Source organism: Lolium rigidum, chromosome 1 (assembly GCF_022539505.1).
Source record: "Lolium rigidum isolate FL_2022 chromosome 1, APGP_CSIRO_Lrig_0.1, whole genome shotgun sequence".
In the NCBI taxonomy this organism is placed as follows: domain Eukaryota; kingdom Viridiplantae; phylum Streptophyta; class Magnoliopsida; order Poales; family Poaceae; genus Lolium; species Lolium rigidum.
Genome location: NC_061508.1, coordinates 5,791,101 through 5,810,995, shown reverse-complemented (window position 1 = coordinate 5,810,995; position 19,895 = coordinate 5,791,101). Strand labels below are relative to the sequence as shown.

Here is a 19,895-nt window from a genome sequence, read left to right as displayed (position 1 = left end):
CCCTGTATGTATGAGCAAGCATGGCTGAACCAAAGCTGTATATGGGCCTGGGAGGTAAGGGGCCATCTACTATCTCTTCGGCAATTTTAATCAAACTGGGGAGAACAACATCACCGTGTGACGAAGGGAACATTATACCTAAGAGATACAGACACATATGCAAATAGATGTCGTGCCGACGTGACATTATCTGCATTGGCAGGTAAGTTAGCAAAATGTGTAACTATCCAGTTCAGAGGCACACCTCTAGGACGGTTCCCACTGCGGGTGTTAACAGGAAATGGAACACCAAGCCGTGATTCAACCTGTAGCGGCCAATTACTAGAATATGCTTGGGGGACCACTGGATTACCAATGATAGGAAGAGCGAGTAATCATGGACACATCTTTTAGGGTCGGTGTCAACTCTCCACAACGTAACTGAAAAGTGTGGGTCTCACGTCTCCAACGATCAACAAGGGCTGACATAAGAGATGGGTCCAACAGAAACTTCTCTTTGCTTGATGTAAGCTTGGAATATGAAAGAAGTCCGTGAGCGCGCAAGTGATCCATATAACGAGCGTGAACATGGAGCCTATTTTTGATGCCGCGTAGCCTGAAGGGCTGAGGGGGGTCGAAGTGGGCGTTCGGGTCCAACCATTGGTGACAACGGTGATCGGCATCAAACGACGCCTCTAAAAGGTCTGGTAAGTGCGACGTCATCACCTGTAAACATAATAATTATAAATATGTTACAAATATGAATAGAAATTATTATAAATATATTACAACACATTATGAATAGAAGTAATTATAAATTTATTACAGCAAATCATGCGCACAAATTATTATAAATATATTACATCACATCATGTATAGAAATAATCATAAATTTATTACAACAAATCATGACTACAAATTATTATAATTAACATCAAGCTAGGTCGTTGTTGCTACGGTACGGGCATTCCCTTCGCGCATGACTGGGACATCTGCAAACGCGACAACGGCGTGGTTCTCCCGACTGACTATGGTCCATGTCATTTCTATGACGGCGAGATTGACGTCGACCCTTCGCGGTCCTCTTCAACGTCGGGTCCGGAACCCATATGGTGGATTTATCCGGCCATACATCCCTATAGTGCTGCCCAATGCCCCATGTCCAGAACTCACCATTCCATGTGTGCAGTAGGTTGTATGTGTTGAAGTACGGAGATATGTAGGACTGCACGCCGATGTTCTCGTGCTGAAGCAGCCTTGAGGACATGACTACAAGGGTATCCCAAAAGTTTTGGCTTGTTACAACTGCACTCACACGAGCTAGTTCCGAGGGTGACAACATGCTTTCTTGAGCCTCTGTGGTGGCCTCTCACAAACTTGGCGCGTACATGTATTTCCCACTTATTCCGAAGTGCGTCAATTTGACGGAAACCATGGCTTTGTGATTTTTTTGCTTTCTCGTCGAGATGTCGCTGCATCTTTTCAGACCATGGCTTGTTCAGTGCGTCCCGAGCGTTGGCAACCTGGACTCTGTCTGCAAAGTACGACAAAGTCCGGTTCCAAGTTTCAGTAATCAACGCCGTGATAGGGAGGGCGCGCACACCTTTCAGCACACCATTGTACACCTCTGACATGTTGGTGGTCATTATGCCGTACCGTGCCCCAGAGTCGTGAGAAAGCGCCCACTTGCTTAAATCGGGGCAACTCTCGGCAATCCACGTAGACAAATTAACTGTCCTGGTATTGCCCCTCCGATCTCTTCTCTGTGGCAACGCAGCTTTCTCAATTTCGGCATTGATTCCACTCCAAATTGCATTCATCTTATCTTACGTCTTCTCGCATGCACATTCTCTTGAACAGCTTGAACCAATCCTTGTTCTTGAACTTTGAGTAAAAATTGGCTGCCAAATGCCGCATGCACCACCTTGTCTCTAGATCGGGCCACCCCCATTCTGGATCTTGTGCCACCTTCATAAATTCGAGCACACTCAATAGCCCCGTGTTGCGATCAGAGATGATGCAAACATTGGGGCGATTTCCGACAAGCTGAAATCTTCAAGCAGCATAAGAACCAGAACCAGCTATCTTTGTTCTCGCTCTCCACCAATGCATATGCAATAGGAAGGAGCTGATTGTTTGCATCTGCTGCGATCGCCAACAGGAGTGTACCCTTGTACTTTCCAGTGAGGAAGATACCATCTATTGACAACACATGACGACAGTGTTGAAATGCCTGTATAACCTGCGGGAATGCCCAGAATAAACGGTCAAGTATTTCTTCATTTTGCTCACTGGGGTGTGGACGTTCTCTCCTGAATACTTGAGTCCCCGGGTTACTTGATGATATCTGATGGAAGAGTCTGGGGGCTAGGTCATATGCTTGCTCATATGTGCCATATAGCCTCTGGAAAATGTCCTCCTTGGCACGCCTTGCCTTTCCGGAGCTGACAGAGAAGCCAATCTGATCTTCGCGGTCTCTTGCGGCGTCTTCACACTAACATTGATGTCTTTTTTCCACCGCCACTTGCAAGATATGTGACAAATATTTTGCGGTGACGTTGCGGTGCTTAGCCATAGCCCCCACCTGCTCGCAACTATGTGGTTCTATTTTTGAGATATGTCAGGGCTGACATACCCCAGAACTCTTTCGAGCGATCACTCTCCCCATGCACCCCTCATTCAATTTGACACATATCACTTTTAGCTGACTTCGATCAGACTGCTTCACTCTGTGCTCCCGAGATATGCTCAATGCATACCTCTTTATTGCCTGGTCAGCGGAGTCCTTGTCGGGAAAACTTTGCCCAACTAGCGAGACTATCCTCTCCTAGGCCTGGAACAGACCGAAATTCATTGCTTATGGTCATGGTCTGCAGGAAGTCAGGGTCCATTGGACCCGGGACCGCCCTCTGGGGAGGACCTACTCCTTCTTCATCCGACGATGATTCAGACGAAGATGAACGAGCATCATCATCCAACGCCTCAGGCAATCCCTCCACATGTTCGCTGATGTCGACGACCGCGGACCAATATCCTGGGTCAACATTATGGTGGCTAGGCATCTTCTCCGATGGGTCGATCCTACGAGCAGCGGTGATGGCAAGCTGATCCGACATGCCAGTGCTAGGGCCTGCGGTGATGGACAGCTGCTCTTCTGCAGCGCTCCTACTGCTTCCAGCATCATCAGTAGCTGAAATAAACTTCACATACACCATCGGCCGTCCGTACATAGCAGCACCAGGAGTGCTTGCAAACCTCATGTACGTACGACAATTTGTATCATTTTTTACCTCCCGCAAACCCCAACGGGCAGGTCCATTCCCTTCTACGACGATAAGAGCCTCAACCGTCATCCTCTGTCCACGCATCCCCTGACCAAATGGGGCTCGGATGATTTTTCTTACATCCGCAAATGCTCTATCACTGCAACTTCCATCGAGTCGCAGTTCGAGAAATCCACCCCACCGAATTCGTCACGTACGACGTCCCCATAGTACACTACCAAATTTTCCATCGTACCTACCGCACAACCAGATTTTTAAAATAATATTAGTAACATCCTACCTTAAATCATATTACTGTTTTAATACTTTCATTACAACACTTATTCTAACATGGCGGTAAGACTTTACGAAAATAATTAATCCTTCCTTTTCTAAATATTAAAAGACAAAATATTAAAAGACATCATATATATACCTTAATTTGCAGATAGATATTCTTCCAAATAATAATTTACGCGCCACAATAATCCAAGTAATAATAGTGAGAGAGCATGTGCATACTTCAATCCACCTAAAATACACATTAAAATTTGCGAGTTAAAGCATGTTCCTAACATACGGTTATTAGTTCAACAAATTATCCATCTCTTTAATTTTCAGTCATACATGCAATAATAGTACGCTGCACTACGTGTTGTTCTATTTCAAATTAAATTACATCCTTCATGAAATCTCACTCTCCGTACATAATATGCTAATACAATGTTGCTTGCCTAATTAGTAGAGTAAAATATACTACACTACACCACAAATAGCAACAGCTAACATATGCATGTACGAATAAAATTAGCGATCTACAAGAACTCACCTTAATTTTCTTCTTTCGCTTCGTGCACCCAATTAGCGGCTCAATCAGTGACTCAATTAGCTAATCAATCACTAAAGAACAATAGCATGGGAGGGCTGCTTCGAGCTGTTCTTCTATGAGCTGTGAGCTCTCGTATGCGAAGAAAGATGCGCAGGTATGAGAGGAATAGCTGGCCAGATGCTACTTATAAAGGAGTGAAACAACCACTTTCGGTGGTCACGTTCATGTACCAGCGGCGCATGTCGTCTCATGTCGGAGAATCATACAATCAATTTTCTGTACAACTACAGTCTCTAACATAGCTGAAAGTACAAAAACTAGTGCCAAATAGACTCAAACCGGATACATTAGCCTCAGAATCACAGACAGGACGAATCTGAGAGTCTGCGTGGGAATCACCGCTGTCAGCGTGGAAAGCAGCGCAGTCAGCCTCGAATTCAGCGCCGTCAGCGCGCTGTGGACTGTCGGCCGAAGCAGCGGCACATGCCACCACCGGTCGTGGCGGCAGGCATGCCACGTCGGCGTGCCGCCACCGGCTAGGGCGGCAGCCTGCTCGACCTTCACGGCCGTCTGCCAGCAGGTGACGTGCCGCCAGGGCTGACGGCGGCAGGCTCTGCCGCCACCGGCTGCGGCGGCAGGTGCCACGCGTCGCCTGGCCGTCCTGCCGCCACGGCACTTTTGGCATTTCCGTTCACAGGTGGTCCTTTTTGACATTTCAGTGGGGCAGGTGGTCCTTTTTGACAAAATTTCGATGTTGTGGGCCAGTAAGTATTTCGGTACCATTTTCACTGAGACGTCATATTCCCTGCAATTGACACAAGTGGCATAGCAATTCTCATTGACCTACACAAAGCAATGACGAAGCGTGGTCTAGAGTATACTCATCATGCATATGAAAAGCTAATACTATTCTAATAGTTCACAAGTATAGTTATGTGGTAAAGGTACCTTTCTGTCCCTTTGCAGCTTGTACTTGTGATTCCAACAGGAGAGGTCTGTATTTGACCACCGGCGAACAATAGCTTCACTTTTTAGATTTGCCAAGATGGTAACACTTTAAGGGTGCCTTGCCGATAGTTAGTTTAATCATCTGATTGCAATGTTACATTTGCTTAGCCCTCTCATCAATGGAAGTGCATGCAACAAGGGAACACACAAGTATGTATGTAGCTTCGAATGTATTTGATTGAAATTAGGTACTTCAATGTGAAGTATAAATAATATGTGCATTCATGGATTCCCATCAACATGCATTTCTGGCAAAATTTTGAAGTTCACTGCTAACTAGATACTTTAGCTGTAGAAACTATAACTGAATTCACTTTATTTACTTCCACGTATTTGGTTATATATAGCCCATTAGCAGAGGAAATACACAATTTATAATTTCGACTTCCTAATTTACATTGGATTTGCAGCACACCACCAAAACTAATTAGAGTAACCGCAACACTTCAGTGTAACCCAAACATAACCCAACCGTGGGCAGCAGCAGGAGCATCAGGTCTAGCGGCACTACTCCGGCCGGCCTAGTTATAGTGTCGCGTTGTTTCTGGTATAGCCTCTATATGCTTGTATCAAACTCTTTTCAATCGATGAATTGAACGCAAAGCTTTTGTGTTTTCTTGAAAAACAGTGTAAATAAAGTTATCTTGGAATTTCAGATGACTGGATAAGCTCCTTTTCCAAGCTGTACAGTCTAGTTCCTTCACCGTCTTTGCTTTCCTTGTATGGCTGTTCATTTATACCATTCTGGTTCACTCTCGTAATCTGAGAAATGATTAGGACCCTTGAGTCCTGCACATCTTCAAGTGCTGTCTCCACTTGCCTCATTGTAGGCCTTTCTTCACCTTTTAAGCATAAGCATGCTTCCGCAATTCTTGCAACAACTTCAGCTTCTCTAGCACCTCCCTCATCAACAATGTGTGGATCCAGAATATCTGACAAGCGATTGTCTCTTATCAGTGATACAAAATGTGATGCTAGGCTTGTTCTTTCTGACGAATGAGCAGAAAAAACTGGTGTCACCCTTGTTAGTAGTTCCGCGAGTATTACTCCAAAGCTGTAAACATCGCTCTTCTCTGTGAGTCGACTGCTGTAGTAGTATTCAGGATCAAGGTAACCGTAAGTCCCCTGAACGGCTGTCAGTATTCCTGTGTCATCTACTGCAATTGACCTTGAAGCTCCAAAATCAGATATTTTTGCTGTTAAAGTATCAGAAAGAAGTATATTTGCACATTTGATATCTCTATGATACACTGATATGGAAGCAGCACTGTGTAGGTATGCAATTGCCCTTGCAGTTTCCAGTGCCATCCTCAGCCTATCTTTCCATGACAAAGGGTTCTCACGTTGGCCGTGAAGATGATTTGAGAGAGTTCCATTTGATATGAACTCATAAACTAGTAGAGGAACTTCTGTCTCAAGGCAGCAGCCAAAGAGCTTCACCACATTCCTATGGTTAGTCTGTGAAAGTATTACAACCTCATTTATGAACTGGTTGATTTCCCTTTCAATGGCAATTTTAACCTTCTTGATGGCCACAACACGCTGATCAGATAAGATTCCTTTATACACCATGCCATGGCCACCACCACCAATGATCCTATTCTTGTCAAATTTGTTCGTTGCTTGCTCAAGCTCTTGCAAACTGAAAATCCTAGTTCTTTCTGCTATATCTTTGTTTGAAGAGATTAACTGTTGTAGAAGCAATCCATGATTTTTCTTGAAAAACTTCTGTCCCAGCTTCTTTGCTTTTCGTTTCTTGAGTTTGTTGGTTATTTTGGTAATACCCAGAAGTGAAAACAGTAGGCCAAAGCCAGCACTTATTGCAATTACGGTAATTAAACCTGGCGAGAATGAAAGCAAGGATCATGCGCAGTAATAAGTTGTGTTGCAATATTGAAATGCAAATTTAAAATCGAAGTTTTGAAACTGCTAAACCTTACCACGACAAAGGTTTTCTTGGAATATTTATCAGAGAAATCATATAGGAAGTATTCATGGTGCATTAATTTATAAAGCACATAACATCCTGTATTGCCTTTTATTTTTCTTTTGTTTTGTCTTCCATTTTTCAATATTCAGATGCTGATGCTTTCAGTATTAGGATATGTCATTTAAGAGCTGAATAATGCAGCAGGAGTATTTCAGCAGCCACTCTAGTCATGTATACATAACAGATAATTTATGATAATTCTGTGGTACTTATTATAAGTTTATTACTAGGCACAAAGCAAACAAAAATTCAATTCGGCACATGGAAGCATATGCTCCTGCCACCACAAATTAAAACATTTTGAAATGTTAAAAAAATTCGAACAAAATATTTCTTGCTTAGGTGTCAATATTTTACGTGCGCACATCAAGTCTTGTGAAAAACCGATATTTTTTGTGACTTGTGTGAAAAAGACAAACAAAATGTCTCGTACACAACCTTTTTTTAAACCAAAATTTGTCTTTTTTGCAAATGCCACTCAAAATGTTGGTTTTCTGTGGAACCATTTTGTGAACGTGTAGAATTTCGAGATGTATACACTAAATTTTATGTTCAAAATTTTCAACATTTCAAAAGTGCATTTAAAACAAAGTTTAAAAACCGGTACATATGCTCCCGGGTGCGAAAACGCCACTCCCGCAATATATAAAGCGAGTGAGTTGTATATGCAGTTTTGTACCTGGAAGGCTGCTGATACTTTTCCTTGTTGCGCATTGGTATGTCCCTGGCATATTAATGCAGGTTCCTTGCAGGCATGGATAAACATTTGGCCTCTGGCATTCATCAATATCTGAAATTGCCAAGAAAAAAATACACTTCAATTGCATAGAGATTTGATAAATCAAGACCACTAGTTTGCTATCTTGGAAATGCAGTTGAAGCCGCAAAACATGTATAACCTATTTAAAAAAATTCCAGGTAAGCACCACGTTCCCTAGTTGTACCGATGGCAATAGCAGAACAAAATGTACGTAGTGCCTTGCATCCATCAGCGATGTAAGGGTTCCGAATTGCTAAGGTGGTTGAACTGTGTTTTATTTCTGAGATAGGTGACCACATCGTGACTGAACCTTAGGTTAGCCATAGTGCTAGTATTTTAGCTATTATCATGTATATTGGTTTCACAAAAATACTGACGTGGCAGCTAATTAAGGAAGGGAGAGGTGATTAAAGTAACATAGGTGAATATCGTATCATAGCGTATATTACGAGAAAAATTAATACTAAACAAATCTTGTACACAAATTTGCATTGAGATCTTAAAAATAATAAATACAACATCGCTATGATATTATTTCATGATACCACCCACTATAGAGATAGTATCATACAAAAGTATCATATGCATGATACTACTACATGATACTTAGCACTATGACCAGCTTTATTGTGTTAAAAGGGCACTTAATGCTGAAATGTTGGAACGGGCACTTCATCGAATAGCTCGCCTTCACCAACAAGATTCCGAAATAAAATCGAAACTACTACCTCCATCCCAAGGCTTGAGGTCTATATTTTTTCAGAAAGTCAAAAAAGTAAAGTTTGACCAAACTTTTAAAAAAAATTATGAAAAAATATGATATTTTGTAGGTACCATATAAAAATATATTTCATTATCTTTCTAATGATCTTTATTTTGTAATTTGCATGTTAATGTTTTTTTAATAAAAACTTAGTCAAACTTAACATAATTTGACTTTCTAAAAAATATATAGATCTTAAGCCTTGGGATGGAGGTAGTACGAGTTAATTCCGATCAACCACGGAGCTCCAACCACTTCGGATGGACTGACCTGCGGCTGCGTGACCCCTCTGCGGCTCTGCCTAGCTGCGACGCTGCCAGCCAGCCACCCACCAGGTGCTCACGTGCCCGCGGCTCGTTTCTCATTGGAGTTTGGATCTTTTCTTTTTAACATTATAAGGGACTGGCAGTTTTTTTTTCAATGAAAGGGGTCAGGACTTTGTTTTCAGATTGAAAGGGCCTGGTGAAACGCTAATCCGGTGTTTGGACTTTGGACACCTGGACTTAAATCTGGACCAAGTAAAGAAGACCTAAAATATGGATAATTTTTCAAAATAAAAAATTAGGCTTTGATATAGATTTTTTTCACTTATTAGCAAAGCGTACTTGTAAGTTTTCTGAAATCCTGAAAAATGGAGCAAATAGTATTGACTTGAAACATAACAAAGTATGTTTTTTCTACAAATAATCGGGAAATTGAGAAAACTACAATTTATATTTAAAAACGTAGGTTCGTACTTCTAAGTTTTCATTAAGACTTTGAATCCAAGTTTTAAATAGCCGGCTATAGCCTGACTATAGTCCGGCTATAACCTTTCAGGAGACATGCCGCTACGGTTATGCTATTTATAGGCTAAATGAGAAAAAGCCGCTAATAGCCGGCTATAGCCCTATTTAGCCCCTATTTAGCATCTAATTTAGACGCTAAACCTCCTGTATTTTGAATTTCTCTTCTCTTCTCTTTTTTATTTCTTGTTTTCCAAATTTGTGTTTAATATAGCTAGATAAAACTTATGAGTTGAATAATTAAATACTTGTTTGCCTTGAATAGTTGAACAAGTTGGATCACAAATCATATTCCTTCATTTCCAAACTGGTCCACGACTAAGATCTTAAGAATATGTGTGTTACCGATTCTCTGAAATGTGCAGACTTGTTTACTTGACGTGATTCCTCCGAGCAGGGGTTGCATGGGGAGGAATGCTTTTTTGTTCTTTCTCCACTCGGGCCTTCCCATCACCGCACCCGATGTGCTAATTTCATTTGAGTGTGAGGGCATCAACATCATGCATGTGATCCAGATTATGCCCGACCTGCATAAGCTATGTGAGGACCCTTCCCCTTTTCTATCGATGGTTCACCTGTAGGTGGACTCGCTTATAACCTCAGAGGTGGCTTCCCCACCACCGCCAGTGGAGGAAAGCCGTTGTGGTGACAAGGTCATCGAGGTAGGTGCTTTGGCACTAAACTCTGATACGCTCTTTGCTAGAGAGCTTTGCGCCCTTCTTGTCAGGTTGGAGGTGGCTAGCCTTTCTTGTCGGGTTAGAGGTGGCTAGCCCGTGATCTTGCAAAGAGATTGCTCGCCTCCTAGAGGAGAATTCTTCGAGTGGCAAAGTCTAGAAGGTGAAAGAGCATCTCACCAGTAGAAGCAAGAAAAATGAAGCCACGAGAAAGGAGTCTGCAGATGGTTGTAGGGGTTGCTTCCTTTGGGAGTACTCTACTTGTGTTGTAGGTGTTGGTGACGTTTGTGTCATTTTGACAAAATTTCACCCAATTTCTTGTTAATTAATTAGGAATTCTCTATTTAATTAATAGATTGGGGCAAAACTCTTGCACCCTTTCAAATGGGTCTCAACTCTAGTATACCTTTTGAGCATCTTCGAAGAATTCATTGCCAAATGACCTAAAAAAGTTCTGGCTCAATTAAGTTAAAATATTTGCTTAAAAAATGAAATCGCTAGCGGGAGGATGCCCCTCCCAGTCCACGATAACCCCCCACCAAGACTTACCATATCGCCTTAAAGATTAGGGTGGCAATTTATTTATATCCAACAAAAATAGAAACCACAGAAACTCTTATGTTGAGAATGAAAATTATGGATCAAAGCGATTTATTTGTTTTCTCAAAATAATATAAAATAAAATAAATTTTAAATTGAGCTTTCGAATTATGAATTGTTCCACGGTTGCATGTTTTTCTTACGATATCTTCAGAACTAGACCCTGCTCTCACGCATTCATTTGAAGCTCTTTCATTTGGATCAACTTCTTGTGCCAAACAATCAAAGGCCTTGCGGATCCGGTAATGAGTTCTCAAGTATAGCCTTTCAAGAATGTTCAAGACTAGACTATCCAATCTTGACTCATGTAGTGTTAAAGTCCTCACATGTTATGTTTGATGATTGATATATCACAGCAATTATGGTTCCACGATATGTTGACAGTGCCTCCATGAAAGAAGATGACACCCGTAGGCATCAACACCTTCATGGCTGGCACAACCAGCTAGTGACTTTTCCTGGTCCCCACACCCAACTTCAACACTAGTTCAACATCAAATCTTGTGAGTGGTGACCATAGAGATCCTATTTGGCAGGGTGGGGTGCGCCAGGAGGAAAATGCCGACCATTAGATCTAACACACGGAACTAACACAATGAGGCATGCGCCTCATCCAACACACGTTGCCTCACTCGAGGAGTAGGACCATCACCAGAACACTACTCTCTCATAGCTACACCGTCTAAGAACATCTCCACTCGAGGGCCCTAAAGACCTCTAGAAGGCTATAGGAGTCACCGACACAAAAAAATCGCGTTCAGTTGGTGCCCTAATTTCATTTTGGCGCCGGTGCGGCCCAACAACTAATCTTGCGTCCTCAAGCGCCGAACTCAACGCATTGGGAATCTAGCCGGGGTTCTGGATGGACGCGAGTTGACGGGAAGGATGGTCGCAACAGAGCGCGAACCGGCCGGTCGCCATGGTCTAGCGGAGTCAGCGGCTACGGACCGGTCGTCTTCGTCCTTGCATTACGTGCCGAATCAATGTCCTTCGCCTGTACTCGCCTTCAGTGCCCCGTGTAAGCCTTTGCAGCGATGGGGCATGCGTCAATGTTAATGGCAGGAAGCGCCTCTCCTTCCCCCGCTATAGAAGCTGCACCCATCGCCTTTGTTTCCTCCCCGTCCAAGCACTCCGCCTCCACCGAGCAGAACACCGAGAGAGAAACCAGCCGAGCACCCCCCCCCCCACCACCCCACCCTTAGCCCATGGAGCGCTACATAGGCTATGGAGTCACCACAACTGGCACTGGGTGGCGCCGGCGGCTCATCGACGAGGCGCGCGCTCGGTGGCAGGCATAGTACCATGTCCTGTCGGACATGCTCTATCCGTCGGGATGGGTCCTCGGCTCCGGTGGGCTGCTGGTGTGCTGTCGGTGCCGTCCGTTCCTAATGGACTGGCGCGGCTGGAAGCCATCTACAACCACTTCCAGTTGGCCCTCACGTCGGAGGAGAACAACGACCCATGATGGGACCTCGCCAACAACATCGTGTGGTCGACGTTCTTGACCTGACAGCACGAGAACATGATTGTCGCGTACGACAGCAACGGGCCACCACCAGACAACTACAACTTCGAGGGGCAGTGACGATGGTGGAGAGACCCCGGGAGGACCCTCTCATGGGTCCTCGACCACATCGTCGACGGGAACAACCTGCCGCTCACGATGCCACTGCCGCAGTCGCAGCCGCAACCAGGAGCACGCCGCCAACAGGCGTCGTCTTCCTCACGCTCCTCTTTCTCGAACTCCTCCTCCTCCTCGCCCGCCCGCTACTCGCGTACTCCACACCATCTCCCCTCCTCCTAGCGTCGGTGAAGTAGGAGCCCGACTAGCGGCCTCGCAGGCGTGCAGGCGGCGACATCGCCATCTGAGGCGTCACACGCCTTCTCCTCCCCGTGGCCGCCTGCAACAAAATCGCTTTTTTGCTGGCAAATGACTGGACGCTAGGCCGTCGAACAGGCAACACGGACGCGGCGACACCAGCCAGGACACTTTTCTAATTCGGTTAGTTAGACTAGTCACAATGAGAGTATCATAGGTACTATCATGCATGCTATGTTGGTAAAAATCTGATGTGACGCACCAACTAATTAATGAGGTGAGAGATTGGTATGATATCATAATATGATACCTTATCATAGCACGTAAAACTAGAAAACTTAATAGCAAATAAATCATGTGCACAAATTTGCATTGAGATTCTACAAAACATTAAATATGATGATCTTATGATACTATGCATTGTGGAGATAGTATCATAAACTAGTATCATGTGCATGATACTAGTGGATGATACTTTCCATTGTGACTAGTCTTAATCAGTTGAGTTAGATCTTTGGTATTCCCTCAGATTTAAAATAATTGCTGAAAATAGATGTATCTATACACTGAACATGTCTAAATACATTCACTTCTGGGCAATTCATTTGAGCCGGAGGGAGTAGAAAATTTGTGTTTTTCCATTACTTCGTGACATTTTCCATTTTTCAACAAATAAATGTAACTCGTTTTTTTATTATTACTGTTAAAAAACGCATAAATAAAGAGTGACGATCTCCCTACCGGTTGAATTCGTAGTAGTCAGATTTCGAAAGAAAAAACTGGGTACCTTGACATCCATCGGCGAGGTAGGGGTTCCCCTCATATCCACTCGAGCAGTTGCACCGTGCCTGGCCGAAAACATTTCCTTCTACGTCTTCGACGATGACGCTATTCACGCTAATGCATCTCTTCCACTGAGAGACACTGGTATCCTCCACGAAGAGGTCCTCATCGCGGCGCATACTCAGCGACCATTCCAAAACCGTCGGAACTACGGTGGAATCTACCACCTTCCTTGGATCGTGGAGGAAGTTGAGCTGGAGCGCAGTCTGCTGGCCTCTGAACCACTCCCCGTCAGCGATGAACGCGGCTCCGTGCACTACCGGTACCGGGGAGGCGGCAGCAGGTCGCTGGGCCAGATCGTTCAGCTCGATGGTGTAGTAGGGGAGGCCCTGCGCAACGGGCGTCTGGCAGCAACCGACGCCGGAGCATGAGGAGGTGGTGGAGGAGTCCCCGGCCGCAGCGCGGTGCGGGCCACGCACAGCGCCGCGCAGACGCCAATGCGGATGTTGTCGGCGTCGAAGGTGTCGTGCGCGACGAGATTGGCGAGGAGGTTGCACCCCATGGCGACGAAGCGGTTGTGCCTGGCTGACAGCGCCAGGGGGCCGTCGGGCCTCAGGCCGGCGGACCACGAGCCGTTGAGCTGCTGCAGAGCGCTCGTGTCGAGCATCTTGGTGCGGATCCGCACCGTGCCGTCCGGAATCGAGATGCCGACGACCTCCGCGCCGCCGCCGCCGCCCACAGACAGCTTCGGCGGATGGCGTGTCTCGTCGCACGTGAGGTCGAAGCCCTGTCGGTAGCAGCCTTGGCGGGTACCGAACGGGTAAGGGATGGTGATGTCGCCGCAGGTCTCCGGGCAACCAGGCAAGGCGATCGGAGCGGCCATTGCTGTCGCTACGACCTGAATAAACACTAGCGCCACGGTGCGGATCATCGTTTTTCTCCAACAACTCTCACAATGCAGCACCATCTCTGGAGTCATCGCGAAATGTATACTGAGGCCTAGACGGCTGGCTATACTGATCTTTTGTGGTCTGACATCGCGAACATACAAGCTGTCCATGTCATGCAATAATTGCACACAATCATGGACGAGTTTTGCGACAAGTGACGACACATAGGAATCTCGGGGAAGTCATTAGTTGACCAGGGAGTTTAGTTAATTTAGACTCGCACCTGATTTTTGGATGCCTTTTTGTTGGAAGGCACGACCGACGTGGTGCTGTTCATAAGATACATTAGCTTGTTTGGACAGGATATGTGAAACTAATCGTGTCAACCATTGAATATGCAGCAAGATTACAAAATTTGTCATCCTTAGAGTTGACTTGATGTGCTCCTCCCACAGTGCCACGTGCCACTGTTTTGAGAACTCGCAGGAGATCTGCGGTCATTGTATTAAGCTTAAAGAAAATGGATCCACAGGTTACAATAGCGGCTACAGCAGCACCCATGGCGGGCAACGCAGGCCGGCGAGTTAGCACGCTATCCTATTCCCCTAACCGATCCACCCCTACCTAAGGACCTGGCAACCAACCAGCTCTTCCACTCGTCTAAGATGCGGTTGGCGAGCGCAGTGGCAGTGCTGGCTGCACCGTCAAAAACCCTCGCGTTTCGCTCGAGCCAAAGGGAGCGCAACGTGAGGAGGATGATGGAGTTGGTGGCACGTCTGCGCTTGTGGGTTGTCCTCGCTTCCGCCTCTGGCCACTAGTTGGTGAGGGACGCCGTAGCCGGTGGAAGCAGTTGCATGCACCCCTGCTCTCGGAAGACGCGAAGCCAGACAGTGCGGGCGAAAGGGCACTGGAGGAGAAGGTGGTCCAGCGTTTCATCTGTCCGCACGCAGAGAGGACATGCCCCATTGTTGGCAAGGCCGCGCCGTTGGAGGCGATCCGCGGTCCAACATCTACCCCACACTGCTAGCCAGCCGAAGAACTTGAACTTTGGCGGCGCGAATGAGTTCCAGACCTGGCTTGCGGCTGGCTGCGCCGTGCGCCCGGCGAAGCACGCGATGTAAGTCGACCTGGTGGAGTAAGCGCCGTCAACACTGATCTTCCAGGCAAACGAATCCGGACTTCCAGGGGCTAGCTGAACGCGCTGGATCCTCGTCCAAAGGCCAAAGAACTGCACCACAGCATCGACGGATAACCGACCACCAATATCAGCCGTCCACCGGTTTGCATCGAGGCCGTGCTGGACCGTGGCCGTGCGCAGACGGCTTGGGCGCACAAGGGCTACCACCGCCGGAGCGATGGCTGTGGCATTGAGCCCGTCAATCCAAGGCTCCGTCCAGAAGAGCACCTGGCCGCTCGAGCCCACCGTAATACGGATCGCGGCATTGAAGATAGTCAGGGCATCCTTGGAGACAGCCAGGTCCAATCCGAGCCAGGGTTTTGACGTACTCGTTCGAAGGAACCAGATCCACCTTGCACGGAGGGAGGCATTGAGCCATCTAAGGTTGTGGAGGCTGAGCCCACCGAGCGATTTGGGCTGGCAAACAGAGTGCCAGGCCACCAGACAATTGCCACCGCGAGCTTCTTCTTGCCCAACCCAGAGGAAGCCTCTACGTAGCTTGTCGATGAGCTGGAGCACCGAAGGATCAACATCCAGGGCGATGAGTTGGTAAATGACGGAGGAGGTCATCACCGCCTGGACAAAGGACGCCCGACCCTCTTTGGATAGGAGCCTAGCTTTCCAAAAGGAGAGCTTCCGAGCGAGCTTGTCGATTAAGGGTTGCACATCCATCTTTTGGAGCTTGGATAGAGAGAGGGTCAGCCCCAGATATTTGCACGGAAACTCTCCAATGGGGCAGCCCAGCGCTGGGGTGACTGCCAGCAGCACCTGCTCCGTGCACCTGATGGGGATGGCCACGCTCTTGAGGAAATTAACCACTAGGGCGGATGCTTGACCGAAGCATCCCAGGATCTCGCGCACCACCGCTAAGTCGTCGAGGCGGGGCTGCGCAAAGATGATGACGTCATTCGCATAGAGGGACACGCGGTGCATGATCCCCAGATGACGGAGATCACCCAGCAGCCCTCGCTCTTCCGCCTGGCGAAACATGGCCGGCAGAACGTTTATAACAATGATGAAGAGCAGCGGGGAGATCGGGTCTCCTTGGCGTAGGCCCCTGCCGTGGGGTAAAAAGGGGCCAGGCCTGCCATTGACCATGACACGAGTTGTAGCCGTGCAGACAAGTAGAATGATCCACGAGATCCACCGTTGGCCGAAGCCGCGCTGCCGTAGGGCGCTCATGAGAAACGGCCACGAAATGCTATCAAACGCACGGGCGATGTCAAGCTTCATAAGAAGCGAGGGCGTCTTGGTTCTGAAGAGGGTCCTAGCGGATTGCTACACGAGGACTGATGTCTACGGGTGCTTCTATTCTTGTAGACAGTGTTGGGCCTCCAAGAGCAGAGGTTTGTAGAACAGCAGCAAGTTTCCCTTAAGTGGATCACCCAAGGTTTATCGAACTCAGGGAGGAAGAGGTCAAAGATATCCCTCTCATGCAACCCTGCAACCACAAAGCAAGAAATCTCTTGTGTCCCCAACACACCTAATACACTTGTCAGATGTATAGGTGCACTAGTTCGGCGAAGAGATAGTGAAATACAGGTGGTATGAATGTATATGAGCAGTAGTAATGGCACCAGAAAATAGCTTGATGCTACAACTGGCGTGTGGTTGATGGTGGTAATATTGCAGGCAGTACATACGCAGTAAAACAGTAAACAAGCAGCGATGATTGCAGTATTTGGGAACAAGGCCTAGGGATTATACTTTCACTAGTGGACACTCTCAACATTGATCACATAACAGAATAGATAAATGCTATACTCTACACTCTTTTGTTGGATGATGAGCACCACTAATTGTGTAGGATTACACGAACCCTCAATGCCGGAGTTAACAAGCTCCACAATATTCGATATTCATATTTAAATAACCTTAGAGTGCATGATAGATCATTGCAATTACACCAAGTACTAACATAGCATGCACACTGTCACCATCACACTATGAAGGAGGCATAGATCACATCAATACTATCATAACAATAATTAACTTCATAATCTACAAGAGATCATAATCATAACCTACGCCAAGTACTACACGATGCACACACTATCACCTTTACACCGTGCAGGAGGAGTAGAGTACTTTAATAACATCACTAGAGTAGCACATAGATGAATAGTGATACAAAACACATTGCAATCATAAAGGGATATAAATAAGCACTTCACTATGCTATCCATAACAGTGAATAAGTATTCTGTGAAATATAGCCTAAGAGATCCACACGGTGCACACACTGTCACCTTTACACACGTGGGACAAGGAGTCTCCGGAGATCACATAAGTAAAATCCACTTGACTAGCATAATGACATCTAGATTACAAGCATCATCATATGAATCTCAATCATGTAAGGCAGCTCATGAGATTATTGTATTGAAGTACATAGGGAGAGAGATTAACCACATAGCTACCGGTACAACCCTTAGCCTCGATGGAGAACTACTCCCTCCTCATGGGAGACAGCAGCGTTGATGAAGATGGCGGTGGAGATGGCAGCGGTGTCGATGGAGAAGCCTTTCGAGGGCACTTCCCCGTCCCGGCGGCGTGCCGGAACAGAGACTCCTGTCCCCCAGATCTTGGCTTCGCGATGGCGGCGGCTCTGGAAGGTTTCTCGTACCGTGGCTTTTCCCGTATCGAAGATTTAGGTCAGGGACCTTCTTATAGGCGAAGAGGCGGAGTCAGAGGGGGTACGGAGCCGCCACACAATAGGGCGGCGCGGCCAAGGCCTGGGCCGCGCCAGCCACATGTGTGGGCCCCCGTGGCCCTCCTCCGGCGGCTCTCGGGTGTTCCGGAAGCTTCGTCCAATTCTAAGACTGCGGGCGTTGATTTTGTCCAATTCCGAGAATATTTCCTTACTAGGATTTCTGAAACCAAAAACAGCGAGAAAACAGGAACTGGCACTTCGGCACCTCGTCAATAGGTTAGTTCCGGAAAACGCATAAAATCATCATAAAGTGTGAACAAAACATGTAGGTATTGTCATAAAACAAGCATGGAACATCAGAAATTATAGATACGTTGGAGACGTATCAGCATCCCCAAGCTTAGTTCCTACTCGTCCCCGAGTAGGTAAACGATAACAAAGATAATTTCTGAAGTGACATGCTACCAACATGATCTTAATCATACTATTGTAAAGCATATGAGATGAATGCAGCGATTCAAGACAATGGTAAAGACAATGATTAAACAATTGAATCATATAGCAAAGACTTTTCATGAATAGTACTTTCAAGACAAGCATCAATAAGTCTTGCATAAGAGTTAACTCATAAAGCAATAGATTCTAAATAAAGGCATTGAAGCAACACAAAGGAAGATTAAGTTTCAGCGGTTGCTTTCAACTTGTAACATGTATATCTCATGGATATTGTCAACATAAAGTAATATAATAAGTGCAATATGCAAGTATGTAGGAATCAATGCACAGTTCACACAAGTGTTTGCTTCTTGAGATGGAGAGAAATAGGTGAACTGACTCAACATAAAAGTAAAAGAAAGGCCCTTCGCAGAGGGAAGCATTGATTGCTATATTTGTGCTAGAGCTTTGGTTTTGAAAACAAGAAACAATTTTGTCAACGGTAGTAATAAAGCATATGCATCATGTAAATTATATCCTACAAGTTGCAAGCCTCATGCATAGTATACTAATAGTGCCCGCACCTTGTCCTAATTAGCTCGGATTACCTGGATTATCACCGCAATACATATGTTTTAACCAAGTGTCACAAAGGGGTACCTCTATGCCGCATGTACAAAGGTCTAAGGAGAAAGCTCGCATTGGATTTCTCGCTTTTGATTATTCTCAACTTAGACATCCATACCGGGACAACATAGACAACAGATAATGGACTCCTCTTTAATGCTTAAGCATTCAACAACAATTAATTTTCTCATATGAGACTGAGGATATTTGTCCAAAACTGAAACTTCCACCATGGATCATGGCTTTAGTTAGCGGACAAATGTTCTTCTCTAACAGTATGCATGCTCAAACCATTCAACTCATGGTAAATCGCCCTTACTTCAGACAAGACGAACATGCATAGCAACTCACATGATATTCAACAAAGTGTTGATGGCATCCCCAGGAACATGGTTATCGCTCAACAAGCAACTTAATAAGAAATAAGATACATAAGTACATATTCAATACCACAATAATTTTTAGGCTATTTGTCCCATGAGCTATATATTGCAAAGACAAAGAATGGAAATTTAAAGGTAGAACTCAAGCAATTTACTTTGGAATGGCAGAGAAATACCATGTAGTAGGTAGGTATGGTGGACACAAATGGCATAGTTATTGGCTCGAGGATTTGGATGCACGAGAAGTATTCCCTCTCAATACAAGGCTTAGGCTAGCAAGGTTGTTTGAAACAAACACAAGTATGAACCAGTGCAGCAAAACTCACATAAAAGACATATTGTAATCATTATAAGACTCTACACCATCTTCCTTGTTGTTCAAACACCTTTACCAGAAAATATCTAGACCTTAGAGAGACCAATCATGCAAACCAAATTTTAACCAGCTCTATGTAGTTCTTCATTAATAGGTGCAAA

General features: G+C 45.6%; 1 pseudogene; it reads right to left on the bottom strand.

Moving 5' to 3' along the window:
- Window positions 1-5,718: 5,718 nt before the first annotated feature.
- Window positions 5,719-14,232, bottom strand: LOC124703465 (annotated as a pseudogene).
- Between the last annotated feature and the right edge of the window lie 5,663 nt (window positions 14,233-19,895).